Source organism: Gossypium hirsutum, chromosome A06 (assembly GCF_007990345.1).
Source record: "Gossypium hirsutum isolate 1008001.06 chromosome A06, Gossypium_hirsutum_v2.1, whole genome shotgun sequence".
Classification (NCBI taxonomy): Eukaryota; Viridiplantae; Streptophyta; class Magnoliopsida; order Malvales; family Malvaceae; genus Gossypium; species Gossypium hirsutum.
The window spans coordinates 60,135,927-60,152,524 of NC_053429.1; the positions used below are offsets into that span (position 1 = coordinate 60,135,927).

At 35.1% G+C, this 16,598-nt stretch overlaps 1 non-coding gene across 1 annotated transcript; it reads left to right on the forward strand.

The window, feature by feature from the left end:
* The first annotated feature begins 3,563 nt into the window (after window positions 1-3,563).
* LOC121231620 (small nucleolar RNA R71) lies at window positions 3,564-3,670 on the forward strand. Its single transcript, XR_005929676.1, has one exon. It is a non-coding gene; the product is annotated as a small nucleolar RNA R71 (small nucleolar RNA).
* Window positions 3,671-16,598: the final 12,928 nt, after the last annotated feature.

A 16,598-nucleotide genomic window follows, 5' to 3' on the forward strand; every position in this document is an offset into this window, starting at 1 on the left:
TACATGCATTGTCATTACATGCAAAATACAACGTAGTGCATAATGAATACGAAAAATATAAATTGCAATATACATAATGTTTTATGCAAATGTAACTTAAATCAACATAAATAATTAATTTCATGCAAATATGTAAAAACAATAACAAATATTATATGAAAATTTAACCTACTAAACAATAACAAAAGAAAAAAAGAAAACAAAAAGTAAATAAGCAAATTATAAACATATGAAATATAAATCAAATAAAATAAAAAAAGGTATTCATAAATTTTAGAACAATATGAAAATAATAAAGGAAAACTTTTGTTTTTTTAAAAATGATTAACATATATATATATAAACCATATTATAGGGTATAATAACTTAATATATTAACAAAATAATGTACTAAATATTAATATTACACATATTTATTTAATAATAAAATAAAAAACCTATATAATTAACGAGTGATAAAGTAGTATATATTTTATGATGAAATAAAAGTAATATAAGGTATAATATATGGTAAAATATATAGTGTATAATATAATTTGTAAACAAAATATATAATAATATAAACCATATGATAAGTAATAAAAAAATATATAATAAGAAGTATATAATATAATATATAATAAAAAGAAAAAAAATACTATAAGGAATAATATATAATAAAATATAAATAATATGAAATAAAAATACTATCATATAAATAAGGATAATATATACTATTATTTAATAATAATTTTTTAAAAAAATTTACACAATTAATGAATAATAATATATAATTTACAGAAAATAAAAAAATAAAATATATAAAAAAATATAATTTATAAGTAAAATATATAATAATAAAAATAATGTAATGGATAATAAAAATAATATACATTATTTTATAACTAATATTTATAAAAATAAATAATATATGAGTTATTTAAAATAAATTAAATATATAAAGAAGGGTTAAAATTGAATTTAATTAAAGAATTTAGGATTAATTACAAAATAAATAAAAAATTGGGCCTAATTGAAAAGCGCATTAAACTAGAGGGACTCACTGGGCAATTAGTCCTTATCCAGGAAACGACGTCGTTCCTCAGAATGGAGTTTAATGACCACTAGGACTAAATTGAAACAACTATAAAAGATTAGGGTCGAAATAAAAATAAAATGAAATTTTAAAGATTAAAAATGCGGAAGGACTAATTGGGAAATTAGCCCGTTTTCTAAAAACACGCGGATCCTTCCCGGGTCACAGGTCAACACGCGGATCCTCAGCATTGATACGACGTCGTTTTGTGCTTATTGAGTTAAACCAAAACGGCACCATTTCGTTAGGGCTATATAAGCCAAATTTTAACTTAAAATTCATTTTGAAATCTGGATTTAAAAAAAAAACTTTAAAAATCCTCTGAATGAGGAGAAATGGGAGCCCTCCAGCCCCGGTCTCCGGTCTCTGGCCTCCGCACACGCCCACGCGTCACCGTCAACTTTTCCATCTACGGTGGTCGGAAGCTGAAAAGCTTCATTTTTTCGCCTATACTGAAAGGTAAGACTCCTTCCTTGTTTTTAAAACTGTTTACCAACTATTTATATATGTATGTATATGCTTTGAATACTAAAAAAAAATGAAAATAATAAAAGATTGATGATTCACCTAAAAGAAACTGTATGTATTTGGATTTTATATTCCTTGTTAAAATCTCCGTGTCTTTACAGATTACAAAGGAGGCTTTTATAGCCACTGTTTCTATTACATATTTTGGGAAGAAATCTTTTATTTCTTTTCATATTTGTTTTGTTAGTTTGCTGCTGTTTCTTTCCTTCTTTGCAGGTAAGCGAGAATCCGACGATGATCAATGATGATCAGGCGCTGATGATGATGATGTTGGGGCTGATTTGCGCGTTGACTGCGGCGCGATTCGGGGCCAGAGTTGCGGGGCAAGGTGAAGAGGCGTGACGCTTGGGATGGTTGCGGCGCTCAACTTCTGGAACCTTCCATTTCCGGTGCCTAAGGTTCCAAAAACACTAGGTCTTCCATCCTTTGTTAACAAATTGGGCCATTTGGGCCGTACTTGTTTGTGGGTTGGGTGTAAACGGGTTAGTGGGTAGTTTAGGTTGATTGGGTTCTAAGTATTTGGGTCTGCGGGTTAGTGGGCTATGGTATTGTAAATGGATTGTAATAAATAAACATTCATTTATTTTTTTTCTTTTGATTTTAAGGCCCAGGTAGATTTGGGCTACTACAACACCCAAATCACATAATGCAATACGCTGCTCCAATGCTCCAATGTTCCAAGGTATGGTAAACATCTAAGATCCTTCAAGTTTGGGGGTAGTTTGTCTTGAAGATATGCACTATATTCCTTTGTCAGGGCTACCATCTCAAATTCTCTAAATCTCTGTTTCTTGGACAGGATATCCTTTATGAATTTGACATAATTAGACATTTGTTTAAATGCTTTTACCAACGGAATGTTGATATGAAGTTGCTTGAGTATGTCTAGAAATTTTTTGAACTGGACTTCCTACTTCTGCTTCTAAAGTCTTTGAGGGCAGGGTGGTGGAGGATTCTTTCCTGGAACTAGTTGATTCATCTTTTGTGGCAATTCTGAATCTAACGAAGTTGTTAGTTTATCAGAATTGACTGGTTCAGAAGTTACCTTATCGAATTTTGTAGATTCTGGTTCCAATGAAACTGGAATTTCAAAACTCGGTTGAGCTTCTACTGAGTCTTGAGCATCAGCTGGCTCTCTTTCAACTTCGATAATGTTGGGCTCTAATGTGTTTCCACTCCTCAATGTCAATGCTTTACAATGCTCTTTCCCAGATTTCTTGGATTTTCCATATCACTAGGAAAATCATCTTGTGGTCAGTTTCTAGGTTCAGTTATAAGTTGGCCCATTTGGTTCTCTAAGTTTTTCAATGAGGCTGTTTGGCTTTGGAACAAGGCATCATTTTTGGCTATGTATGCCTTCAACAAGTTTTCTAAGCCATTGGAAGATTCAGATTGAGGTTGCTTTTGTTCTTGTTGGGTAAAGACAGGTGGCTGGGTCAGTCTAGGTTGGGCATAAGTGTTACTGGGTCCAGCCTCTTGGTTACTCCAAGAGAAATTAGGGTGGTTTCACCAAGATAGGTTACATAAATTGGATTGCAATCCTTGCCTTCCTCTGTTTTGGTTCTAGTTACCCATGTAATACACGGATTCTGGGTTTGATGGACATTCTTCGAACGAATATCCTTCCCCACAATAAATGTAGGCCACATTTTCGAATTGATTCGGTGGCTGAGCTGGAAAATTATTAAACCCATTAGTGGTAAAATTTTTAAGCATTGGTGATATTGAGAATATCTGAGATGTAAGTGAAGTAAGAGCGTCCACTTTATGTATTCCAGTGACTCGTCTTCCTAACACTACTCGATTGGTTAGCCATTGATAATTGTTGCTACCAATCCTCTCAATGATTTAATAAGTATAAGACTTAGAAATGAGAGCGCCATTAGCAGAAGTGTCCACTACCATCCTTGTGTGAGCATTGAGACCATTATAGAATGTCTCAAGTTGGATGCAATATGGGATTCCATGATGAGGCCACTTCCGTAATAATTTTTTATACCTTTCCCATGCCTCATACAAGGACTCATCATCCATTTGTTGGAATGTAGTGATCTCGTTCCTCAACTTAGCATTCTTGCTAGGCAGGAAATACTTCATGAGGAATCTTTCTACTAACTCTTGCCATGTGGAAATGGAATTTGGTGGAAATAAGTTCAACTAGGCCTGAGCTGTGTCCCTTAGGGAATATGGGAACAACTTTAATCGTAGTGCATCTTTGGGTACTCCGGCTAGCTTGAAAGAATCGCTCACCTCTATAAATAGCCTTAAGTGATTATTAGGATCTTTGGTAGGCATTCCACTGAATTGGCCCACTGTCTGAAGCATTTGGAACATAGTTGACTTCATCTCGAACTGTTGTGCCTCAATTTCGGGTCTTCTAATACCCAGAGTAAAATCATGAAACACTGGAATGACATACTATCTTAGAGCTCTCTCCCTACCATCAGCAATAAGGATAGGATTTTGAGCAAGGTTTGCTCCATTTCCTTGATTCAGATTTTCGTAGTTCATCTCTTCGGTCCTTCTTTGAACTACTTGTCTCATTTGTTGTTGAAAAGTTCTTTCAATCTCAAGGTCTACAGGGAGTAAATCAATAATTTGATCAATACTCATAAACACTTGAAACAATTATAGAAAAATTAACTAAGTTAAAATTGAATAGAAGAAACTAATAAACTAAAATGAAAAATTAACAAATTCACACATAATGACTTTTAAAATAGTCCCCAACAACGGCGCCAAAAACTTGGAACAATGGAAATGTGTAAGTGTACACAATCGCAACAAATAATAAAGTGACAAGTAAATGTCGAGTTATCGTTCCCACAGGGACTGTGTAAGAAAATTATTTATGAAATAAAATTCAAATACTTTGGTTGTAACGCCCCAAAAATCCCAAAATCTCAAACTTTCATTTTTTTCGGTTTCGATAAAAATTGTGTTTAACATTCCTAGTCAAGTGTTAATTATGTGATAGTAGGTCATGGTTAAGGTTTGAGTTCGTACTTAGGGGTGAAGAAAATTATGGTTTAATTATTAAAGAACCATGTTAGCAAGTAGGTTGGCTTTTAAATATATGAAGGAAGAATTGGACACAAGAAGCCTTGTGGTGAGTGGCAAATGGCGTCATATGCAAGGCAAGGAGGTAAGGGGTTCGAATCCCTCAAGGAAGGATTTATTTTTGCTTAAGGGATGAACAGTGGTGGAGTTGAATGTGAACTCTCTAGGGAGTGATAAGAGGAGAAATTCGAGGAAGGGATTAAAGGGTTATTAGGGACAAAAATTAGGAAATGAGGTGGAGCCGAATTGGGGATTAGGGGATAGGAAGTTTTGCTAGAGGCTATATATAGATGCTGAATGTGAGGTTGCCAGGCTAATGCTGAATTCTCCCACACCTTGTTGCCAGAAAACACCTTTTTCTCCAAAGATCTAAAAGCCGAAAATCCATTGTTCTTCCTTCTTTTTCTTTGTGTCGATTCTCCATTCTTCCCTGCTCAAAGTTTTCTTTTTGATTCACCTCTAGTTTTAAATGATTTTTACTTCTCTTTGTGCCGAATAACCTCTTTTACCATACAAGTCTCAAGAGCTGAATATCCTTTATGCCGCCACTACCCTTTCCACTCGATCAATTCTAGTGTAAGTGCTTTGTTCCCTCAATCAGTTTTGCTAGTAACGATTTCTCTGTCCCTCACATCTTCTAATTGTTTTTGGTAGGACTAGTATCGAATCCCAGTCTTTTGGATCCCTGTCGATTTGCTCCTTAGGTGTGAGATATTGGTAAGTGTTCTCAGTTCGGTAAAGGTTGGCCGAATAGGCTTTAGTAGTAAAGGGTGGCATATGATGGATACAAGTCACCCAATATGTTTTTAACAATAAATGTTAATACAGATTTAGGTAGTACTCGTGATTAGTGATCAAGGAAAAGCTATTAAGACTTGGTGTTTCAGGTAAGGTTAAGGTGAGGCTTCAGCTTTTGGTAAAATATTCGATAAGTATATGTGAGTAATCATTGAGTGATATCGAATTTAGGTTCGTGGTAAAGAGGATCGCAGCACGCTTTATTATCAGGTGTGTACATACACTTCACACACACAAGTAGATTGGCAAATCCCGAAATGCCGAATAGTCGAAATACCGAAAAGCCAAAAGTTTGGCTACAGTAGTCTTGTGAGTGTGCGAACACTCGTAAGGGAGAAACTGATAGGTTATCTGAGGCCCTATGGGCGATTCCATGAACTTAGGCCATGTTTTGGCCAATTGGGCCAGAATGGGCTAAGTGGGCCCGATGGGCTGTTGGGCTCATAATAGGCAAAATTGGCAACTTGATGTTAAGTGATGGAAATTATATAAAAGCATGTATATGAATGTGATTTGGGCCTAATGGGCCATACGAATGTGATTTGGGCCTAATGGGCCATATGAATGAGATTGGCTTAGTGGACCATATGCATGTATGTAGACTTGTTTGGGCTCTATAAGGGGTTTTGGGCCTAGTATCTGATAACTATTTAATTGACATAAAACTTAATTAAATAATTGCGACCGTGGACGAGTCATAAGGTTAAGGTGTGGTAATGGGTATATGCATGTCTAGGATTGGATCTAGGGAGAGCTTGGTACTTAAGCGGTCTTAATGACTTACCTTCTCTTCTCTGGAATCCTACCTGGTGCATAGTATCTGTTTACTTTAGCCAACGAGGACTTGTTAACGGGCCAAGGTAAGTAATAAACCTAATAAAGAGAAATTACCGAAAATGCCCCTAGGGGCAAAAATGACTAAAATACCCCTACGTGTGGAGGGTAAGATTTATGGATGTTACATGTATACCTGCTGCATTCATATGATATTTTGTTTAGGTTGCATGTGGGTTGGGAATTATGGAACAGAGGAAGTATATGAGGATCGCATGGTTGCTTGACGACCGTGGATCCACCGGTGGCTATTAAGCCCAATATTTGATTAGCAGCTTGCCGCAATGAAGGTAATACCATAACCGGGCTACCATTGGAGTGTATCAGATGGGTGGGTCAATATTTATATCCCCACAAGGAGTGTATCGGGGGATAAAGATGGTGTGTAGCAGTTGGATGGGTGGGATCCATGCATATTTGATTGCTTTACATTTGTTCTGAAATTGAATTGGGCTCAGGCCCAAAAAGACTTGCTATTGCATGCTTTTCTATTTGTCGAGGGTTGTACACACTGAGTTTTTGAAAACTCACCCCCTCTTTTATTTTTCTCAGGTGAGGCTCAGTAGAAGGTTCGATGTTTGAAGGGACTCTGAGGTGGCCAACTAGCAAGACGACTTGGACATTTTTTTTATATAGTTTCTAGTTTATTAAGTTATTTTAGACCGGATTGTAATAAGGCCTTTCCTCTGGTTATTGTTCAAATTAGGATTATTATTTTTATGCCTTATATTTATTTTTGAACTTGGGTTCCTAAACCCTAATTATTTTTATTGAATACTACGTTTCCGCAACTAAATTTTAAAATGACAAGCTTTCATAAATCATATGTTTTAAACAAGGTTTCGTGATTGAAAGAGAGTTTTTATAATTTAATTAAGGTTTCTCATTTTAAGAAGGGTTTTCAATGAAAACAAGGTTTTCACTAAAACAATTCAATGTGACGCGCCAGATTCGGTCATAACGTCCAGGCCGGGTTTGGGGTGTGACATTGTTGATTAAAAATATTCTGATTTTGAGGAAGTGATTAAAATTTAAAATTTAACTAAGTAAAATAAAAATAAAAGGTTTAATGCACGATTTCAAAAGAAGGTTTTAATCAAGATGACATAATTGTGTTAGATCAATTACATTTCTTAACTTAATATTACTAAAACATTGTTCATGTTGTTATGAATAATTTCACGATAACTTGGTAATTTGTTAACTATAGCACATTTAGACTTACTAAATTAACTAATCTCTTGAACATATTACTATGCCAATTAAAAAAATTAATCAATTTAAATAATCAAGTAAAAGATAAGTGAGGTAACAATATATTCCTACATTGAAATAGTTTAATCAGAATAATCTTACAAATTATGCAAGGCTAATGTATTGTTTAATACCGTCGCTAATTTAACCCTCAGCTACATTAGAATATTAAACATGCACTAATTAAGTATTGTGTCAATTAATTACAATTTCAACATGATTAATAATTAATTCATTAGTTACCTTACAATTGTAATGCAAGAATAACATAATCATGGTTTTTACTTAATCAAAAAATTTACCAAGACCTATAACAACACAAACATAATTTTAATAACTTAACTAAACGAAATACAATCAACCTAACATGAATTAAATTTAAGCCATGTTAATTAAATTTAGAATAACAACAAAACAAATATTCATAGACATGTTCAAAACAAAAACAATAAAAATTAAAGGATAGGAAACTAGAATCAAATCTAGTGTTTCTTCGAAGCTTAATTAATTTGCTCCGCTCCTTCTTCTCCACTTGTTCTCATTGAACCAAGGCTTCTATAAGCACTTGAATGCTGCTACCCAAGGCGGTTGAATGGCTCTTTTTCGAGAGGGAAATTGAAAAGGAAGAAAAATGGAAAACAAAGGAGAAGAGTGAGTGAAAGTCAGAGAGAAGTGTGGAATGAGACGTGTGATGAAATGAGTAGCAAAGGGTGGTATTTATAGGTGCTATTGGCTACTAAAAATAGAAAGAAAAAAAAACAGCAGCCATAGACCCCCTTGGCCAGCCACAAATGTGGCAAGTTTGAATGTTTCAAACTTGCTAAATTTAGCTAGGGAAAATCTACAAAAGCTTGATAAGTGGAGGGGTTTGAATGTAATTTCAAGAAAACTTCAAGGGCTGATTTGCAAGTCAAATAATCAACTAATTTAAGCTGATTGGGTCAACGTGTTGGACTATTTTGGGCAGCCCATGTGCTCGGTTGGATCAGTCTTTCGGTTTAGTACAATTGGACCTCTTTTCATAATTTAATTAATAGTAATTATTTAACCCAAAATAAATTGGATTAAAATTAAAAATAATTATATTATGTATTAATACTCATCAGTTGGACCATCTGAGGTTAAGAAATTAATTCACCTCGATGCTTTAAAAATCGCTTCCTGATTTTGTATTTCTAGTAGTGTCTAATGAGCCAATTTTCAGCCTTTATGCAAAATCTCTCGAAAATAAATCAAAATTTATGAGAATTTATTATAAAATTAATTAAAATTAAATATGTTAATAATTTAAGTACAGTTTAATTATTTTATAATTATATTATATTTTTTGACAAGAATTACACTGAAACTGCATGAATTTGAGTTAAAAAGGGCATGAAAAAGTATATATATATTTGTGTTTCCATGTACTTACAAGATTTTTTATTGCTTTTTAGGTGTCTAAGAAGAGACTTCACATGGAGGGACATGCCAAGATTACACCAAAGTGGTGACGGAGTAGGTTATTATGCATATAGTGGAGATGTGGCGTAGTCTAGAATTACGCCTTTTGAGTCTATATTAAATAAACTTCTACTTTGTATGGGTTTGTATCGAGTCTATTGCAATAAGATCAGTTTAAGTTACTTCCCTTGTTTTCATGCAACAAGTTTCTAATTAAAATGTCAAATAACATGTTCAAAAAAATGATAAATTGTAAACTATTTTAGTTATTGTTAAGCTTTGTGTAGTAACACCTGAAATCCAGTCCTAATGAATCAGATCTGATTTAAGGTGTTGTAGGTAATGATTGCGCATGGCGGTGTTCACACACCAAGCAAAGAATTAGCACAAAATATAGAAATTAAAAGTGACTTTTGCTACAAGTGTGATAAGGCAATTGCAATATTTGTATTACAAGAGAGATCGGGTGATGAGGTAAATGGACAACGATGAAGCATGCATTTAAAAAGTCTAGCTAGATAATGTTGAGGTGGTATATTACAATAATCCATACAATGACATTGATTAAGCTAAATTATACATAAGAGGACTAAATTGCATAAACACTAAAATTGCAAAAGTATTAATCCAATGAAATAAAGTGGTCGATCGATATCCGTGTTGCTAATTAACTCTCGGATTTGGGATCTAAATTGCTTAAACTCCTAATTGGTTAAATTTTACCTCTCGATTACCATTTTACTCAATTAGACAATTTAGTCCAATTTATCTCTTGACCTCACTAGTCTAAAATCTGAAAAAATTGAATTTGTTCACAATAGGATCTCCTCTTGGTCTTACATGTCTAAATGTTCCCCTAGAGTCCTTAATTTTAGTTTTGGAGTTTTATTCAATTTAATCCATTTTTTATGATTTAGTCCCTAACCCTAAAATTAGTTATGCAACATTTAAATCAATCAACCACTATGAAGTGTAGTTCCTACCATCATCAAAACAAAAATCTCAACCAATTCCATGCTCAAATGAATCATCAAATAATCAGAAAAAAGGTAAAGGTTAAGAAATTCTTAGTAAATCCTAAAAGGGTCCTTGACAAAAATGATAACAAGTAAGGATATTCCACAAATCTACAACCCAATTTAATACTTTACAACTTTTGATAACTAAAACATTTAAATATATCAAATACTTGGAAGAAAAAACTCAAAATAACATAATAGGTCACTGTATCTTTTTAAACTAAAGAAGAAAAATGCATCAAAATAAAGAAAATATCAAAAAAAAAGTCTAAGCTAGAAAAGGAAAAACCTTAGAATCTAATTGAAGGAATAAAAAGATGATGATAGAAAAATAGATGTCTCTTCTTCTCTAATCTTTTTCTATTAAGATCCTTTAAATAGAATGATTTTATAACCCAAATATTGACAAAAATGCCTTTAAAAACTATGGTTGACTTGAGCTTGTTTGGACACGAAATTGCCCTTGTGATTTTTTTCACCCCTCAGACTTCAATGTCGTGACACCTAGACTTTTATGTCGTGACATTCATGGCAGTTGGGCCGAAGGGGATATGATGGGCTGTCGGTGTCGTGACATACCCTTGTTGGTGTCTCAACCTAAATGACAGACCACTAGTTTCAACAACTTTATCTTTTGGGCTCACTACCTCGAGGGCTTTGAATTGTGACTTCAAAGCTCAGTGTTGAGATGCCCATGCTTTGTGTTACGACCTTCACAATTGGCTACTTCCAAGTTGAGTTTTGGTGAAGTTCACTTTCTTGAGGTGATGGAGGTCAATGTGACGACACACAAGTACTTGTATTGTGACCCCCACAATAGTTTAAGTCCTCCTTGATATTTGGTCTTAATCATCTCCCTTCATAAGCTTAAATTAATCTTTAAACTCCCAATTTCATATTTTAGCCAATTTGGGTCTCAAAAGTGGTAAAAGATAAGAAAAAATAGAACTAAAACTAAAATATAAGAATTGATAAAAAAAATTTAAAAAGACTAGTAAAATTCTTTAGAACAAGCTCATTATGTACCCTAGATAGCCTAATTCGACATATCAAATTATGGAAGATCAAACTCCCCTATACTTAAGTCTTTGTTTGTCCTCAGCAAACACTCAAGATTCTAACACATGCAAATAGACCGTTAAACGGTGGTGAGACATGTTAATTGATCAATAGATATGTATAATGTAATAAATTATTCTAACATAGAACTTAAGAAAGAAGAATAGCAAACTCACAACTTTGAGAATAAATCAAATTAATGCACAAAATTACAGACTGAATGGACATATAGGCAATCATATAAAATAGTCTTAGTTAATATTACTCCATCAAAACAATCTATGTATATATGATGTATATACACAAGAAGGAATTCAGTTCATTCATTTCTCAAATAAGTATTGCAATTTAAGGATTTATAATCATAGATTTTATAGTCACATGGGACTTCTAGGCTTGTAACATTCTACGGCTTATGACGGTATGGATTCAAAGGAAAGAATAACTCAAAACAGTTCATGTAACATCTCAAAATAGGCCTAGTCAAAATAATGGTTTAGGACCACAAATATGAAGTCAAAATAATTATTTTATGATTATTATGAGGCCTAGGATATGAAAATAAGCATGTGTTAAAGTTTCATGAAGAAATTCCAAGTATAAGGTGTCCAATTGGAAATTAGGGGCCAAATTGAATAAATTGCAAAACTTGGGTTCTAGAAGCAATTTCTATGAAATTACTTTGGACTATTAATTAGGAGGTCTTAAATGGAAATTTTCCCAATTTCTAAGTTTTTGGACAAAAATGGGCATGAATGGAAAATTTTGAAAGTTTAGTATGGAAGGGCATTTTGGTCATTTGGTAATAAAATTAATAAAAAGGGAAAATGAAAGCTAAAATTAGCCATCTTCTTCCCCATAGTTGCCAAAATTTTTATGTTCTCCATAGCTAGGGTTTCAACATTTTCAAGCTCAATAGTAAGTGCTCCCTAGCCCCGTTTTTTAATGTTCTTCGTATTTTTGAGATCCTTGTAACCGGCTCTATCTATTTCCACCCATATTTTAAGCTAGGGTTCATGGTTATAAATTTACCCATGCATGAGATACTTTTTTTTTTATCATTTATGGAGGAATAGGAGAGCTTAAAGAATAGTAAACAACTTTTACAAAGTAGATTTTCATGGAAATGGCTTAAAGGACCATTTTGTAAAAGTCGTAAAAATGGGTAGAAAAAATGTGAAATGAAGAAAATGTTGGTTGCTATAGGTATGAAAAATATTCGGCTAGGCTTGGGTAACCAAGAAAATTACATGCATTTCATTATACAAGCCTAGGGACTAAATTGTAAAAGTTGTAAAAGGTTAGGGGCAAAATTGTCATTTTGTTCGTGGTTGAGTTATATGCTGAAAATGAATAATGTGAGGTATTAATAATTTATTGTTGCTTATATAGACCCCAAGAGACCAATCCTGGAGGTCGACCGAGGAAAACAAAAGGTTTCGGAGTAACCGAAATTCAAATCCGAAACGATTACCAAGTAAGTTCGTGTAACTCGAATGTAGACTATTTAAATACATTTAAAATGTATATTCATGTATGAATTATAATATTACTATTTGTTGTGAGATAATGTAGAAAAATATTTTGTTAATGAAAAATTTATAAACTATCCCGGTTGAATAGCCAGGATATCTGATGGATTTTTCCGTAAATGAATTGACGGTAAAAAGGATCTAGCCCGGACGGGTGATCTTAAAGTGATCTAGCCTTCTGAAGAATATGTGTGCTGAAATGGATTTAGCCCGGATGGGTAATCCGATTAGGATCTGAATTTATCTTGGACTGGTAATTCATATCCGAGCTCGTAGGAGTATATGTCGTTGTAGGGGATTTAGCCTGGACTGGTAATCCCGACATTACTCAATGAGTTTACATTACAGGAGATTTAGCCTGGACTAGTCATCCCGCCATAAGAGCGACGTTCACGGGAGTGCGTACTTAAAATGATCACTTACTTGAATGACGGTAAATGGGATATCCATCGAGATTCGGAGAACTTCAACGGGGTTAAAATGAGAAATGAGAATGGAATTTCTTGAATTGATAAGCTCATCTAAGATTAATGCTATAATGTATTGACATGAGACTAACTTGATGATCGAGTGTATGTGATAGAGAAATTATATTTTAGTTATTGGAGTGAATATCTGATATGGTTGTATGCTAAACAAATGGTAAGCTTACCTTCCAGTTATTCCAACTTACTAAGCATGTTAATGCTTACCCCCTCTCTTTTCCCTTATCTTACAGAGCTCGTGAACTCGTGAAGATTGGAAGACAGTTGGAGCTCCGATCACACTATCAACTTGTCGTGCTTTGGTATATAGAAACTTTTATTTTGTTATAATGGCATGTGTAGGATTCTTGGTCATTTTTTTTCTTATATGTGTCATTTGGCTAACCAAAGTAAAGGCTTAAATGATATGCTTATTCATTTTGTATATGGCCGTAAGATATGGCTCATATTGATGTAGGTTGTAAACCTACTAATTGTGCATGTTTATGCTTGAATGTTTCATGTGATGGTTGTTGCGATATACCATAAAAAGACATGTGTAATGTGGCCAAATCATTTGGAAATGGTTTATGTCATAATTGGCATGGGTTATAAATGGGCCAAGTACAAAATGGGATTTTTGAAATGTTAACCCTAACATAAAGAGGTAATATTAATATAGGTTAAAGAGGGACATGAAGTAACATTTATGACATTGGCCAAGAAGGTTTAAAGTGTACATTTATACCATGATAAATATCTAAGAAGTATATTAGTGTGTATGGATGTTTGAGGGTGACCAAAGGCTTGTAAAATAGTCTCCAAAAAGGTCCAATCAGATAGACACACGGGCAGGTGTCTAGGCCATGTGTGACACACGGTCAGTCCCCATGGGCATGTTGTATGGCCACGTATCCCCTGCACCTAGAATGTTAGGGTAGCATGCATGGTAGTAAACACACGGGTAGAGACACGGACGTGTGTCCAGTCGTGTGGAGGACGAGGCCTCTGGCCACGGGCGTGTGCCTTGGCCGTGTGCTCCTAAATGAATGATGACATCATAAATAGAATGTCCAGGTTTTTGCACACGGGCTGTGGCACAGGTGTGTCGTGGCTGTGTGAGAGACACGAGCCAGGGACACGGGCGTGTGCCCGGCCATGTGAAAACCCCTGTAGGTTCGAAATGAAAAATAATTCCACATGGGTACAAAACACGGGAGTGTCCCAAGCACATGGGCATGTGCATTGCCTCCACACGGGAGTGTGAGGCTTAAACGTGAAAAATTTTCTAATATTTTCTTAAGTTCTCGGTTTAGTCTTGGACCGCTTTTAATGCATATTTCGGACCTCGTAGGCCCATAATAGGGACAATATGATTTTGTTTAATTGGTTTTAAATTGGAAATGAAATTTTATAACCCGTTCTTTTTGGTATGTTCATGGTTGTGTATGGTAATGCCTCGTACCTTGTCCCAGTCTCAGGTACGGGTAAGGGGTGTTACATTTAGTGGTATCAAAGCTACGGTTTAGTTGATTCTCGAACTAACGTAGCATGTATCGAGTCTAGCTATACATGCCGTTATACAAGTTATGATAGTGTGACTTCTCCTAACCATTTCAATTGTATTTGTAAATAGTAATGTCTTCCAATCAAGTCCAAGATGAGTCCGAGAGAGCTGAGAGCCATGCTCCAGCTTCCGTACAGTGAGCTACTTCTAGTATTAGTAGAAAGCATATGTCAGAGGGTCGAGAAGAGGCGAGAGCTATCTTTTTTGAGATGATATATTAGTGGTTTGGGGAATACCTAAGAAATTGCATTGAAATGCCACGTCCACCCCACCTGCTACCTGACTTGATAAGGTACCATGGGTTGTTGAACTGATTAGATTGGGTAAGACTCCGGTTGACAAACTTAGGAAATATGGGGCTGAAGAGTTTAGGGCCACGATTGATGACGATCCAGAACATGCTGAATTTTGGCTTGAGAATAACATGTGAGTTCTCGACGAACTGTCGTATACTTTTGAGGAAAATGAGTGATGTCGCTATTGAAGGACACTGCATACCACTGGAGGAAGACTATATCCTCGGTGGCACCAAGAGAAAGCATTACATGGGAATTCTTTCAAGCGAAATTTAAAAAGAAATATATTAGTCAAAGGTTCTTAGATCAGAAGTGAAAGGATATCCTAAAACTCAAACAAGGAAATAGAACTGTGTCAGAATACCAAAGACAATTCGTAAAAATAAGTCAGTATGCAAAAGGAGTAGGGACAAACGGAGGTAGAAATGTGCAAGCGCTTCGAAGAATGTCTGAATAAGGAAATTAAATTGTTAATTAGGATCCTTGAGATAAGGGACTTGGCTACATTAGCCGATCGAGCCAAGAAGGCCAAAAAGCTAAATAATGAAAGAAAGCAAGCAAAGAGAGAATCTCGAGTTTCGAGTAAGAGATCCAGCGGTAAGGCTCAGTCGTTCCCTAAAAAGAAATTGAGAAGTCATCAGGAATGCTCCACTGCATCGGTGGGATATTCGGGTAGAGCAAGAAGCTCTAAGCGTCACAACCCGAAGTCTTCTTCCCTTATGACTGCTAGTGTGGGAGATCAAAAGCCGAGGTGTAAAAGTTACAATAAATTCCATTTTGGAGAGTGCTAGATGAGGAGCGGATCATGCTATAGGTGTGGTTCTCTTGACCACTTTCTTAGAGACTATCTGAAACGAGCTGATAAAGAGGTTTCGCCAGCCCTAAAATGAAGTGCTCCCATCTCCCGAGGTAGACCTCCACGACATTCTAGAAGTCCTAGCGGTAGTCGAATTGTTACAAAGGATTCTACTGCAAAATCTGAAGCTCGAGCCTCGATGAGAATTTATGCTATATGCACTAGAGAGGAAGCCTCAGCTCTTGATGTCATTACGGGTACATTTTCTCTCCATAATACTCATGTTATTGCCTTGATTGACCCTGGATCGACCCATTAATACATTTGCATGAAATTGGTGTCTAGCATGAATATGTCTGTGAACCAACAGAATTTGTGATCAAGGTGTCGAACCCTCTAGGTAAGTCTGTATTAGTAGATAAGGTTTATAAGAATTGTCCCTTGATAATCCAAGGTCATTGTTTTCTGGCTAACCTTATGCTTTTTCCATTTTATGAGTTTGACGTAATACTTGGCATGGATTGGTTGACTGTTCATGAGGTGGTTGTAAATTATGGTTACAATAATATTAAATTGAAATGCTCAGATGGTGAAATTCTCCAGGTTGATTCAAATGAGTTGGATGCACCGCCGGTTGTGATTACCTCAATGTTGGCTCAAAGGTATATGAGAAAAGGGTACAAAGCTTACCTTACTTTCGTATTGAATGCTAAAGAATTTGAGTTGAAGATTGAGTTGGTACGGATAGTCTGTGAATATCTAGACGTGTTCCCAGAAAAGCTACTCGGATTACCTCCTGTTAGAGAGATGGAGTTTTGTATTGAGCTAGTACCAGGAACGATGCCTATCTCTATTGCTCCGCATAGAATGGCC